Below are 1,116 nucleotides of genomic sequence, written 5' to 3' on the forward strand. Positions count from 1 at the left end.
ATCCAAGACTGATAAAGTTGCCTTTTCCATGCACTGAAAAACAACAAAATATTACATCAAAAAAGTACCTGAGGAGCATCTCTTCTCCTAGCGGTCTGAGCGAGGCTAACCAGCCCTTCTTTCCTCCTTGCTCCATTTTCTGCTACGGGCAGAAAGAAACACTGCTGTACGCTCACCACAGCAATGGGGCTGGAAATCAGGCAACAGTTCCACAGGAAAACACGGAGCCTGAGAGCAGCCCCGAGGCCCCTTGGTGATACACGGCCAGCGGTAATGAAAAATGTTCTGGCGGAAAATTGCTGCTCACACAAAGAGCCTGTGTGAGCAACAACTCTTGTTGCCTATTAACAGAGTTTAGGGTATTTTTTTCCCCCCAGACAGTCCCAAAACAGCACTTGAGCTAAAAAATAAAACTCAATAGAAATTAAATTCGATTTGAAAAGAACTAATTTATACTTTGATGGAAAGAGCAGCTGACTCCTCAGTTTCCAATTTACACCTTTGCACTTCATAAACTTGCTCAGATTAAGATTTGGAATGACACTCTGTGGCTACTGATTTCACGGTCCAATGGCAGTCATCTTAGGGTCAAGCTAAATTTGTCTTTGACAAAGGATGAAGCGTTCAGCTATGTAGACCAGCATGGAATTAAGCTCATGAGCTGCCCTGCTGAAGTGTCCCACATCGCTGCAGTCTCTCTGAGCTGTGCCCATATGTGATTTGAGTTCTCTCAGCCACTTTATGCACTCAATTTTAGGAATGTTAAAAAGGCTATTGTTTGCAGAAAGTCCTAATAGCCTATATTCTGCAAGTGGAATGGCTTCAAAGCATCTCAAATTGGGCATTCAACACAACCGCTGGGCATCCTAGTGCCACAACAAAAGCTCCCACCAGACTGCGAGGGCTGGTGTAAAACAAGCATCATCACAAAATTCAACAGTACAGAAATATCACACGATGAGTCTGAAATGATGGGACTAGTGACAAGAGTGTCTGTTGGGAGCTCCTAACTGGAATTGACTGAAGAGAGAAACTCCCAAATTTATCAGACTGGTTATAAATCAGAAATACAATAGAGCCATTAAGGAAACAAATGTGATCCTTTAAGTTTAATGA

This window comes from Netta rufina (genome assembly GCF_964035555.1).
Source record: "Netta rufina genome assembly, chromosome: 12".
NCBI classification, from domain to species: domain Eukaryota; kingdom Metazoa; phylum Chordata; class Aves; order Anseriformes; family Anatidae; genus Netta; species Netta rufina.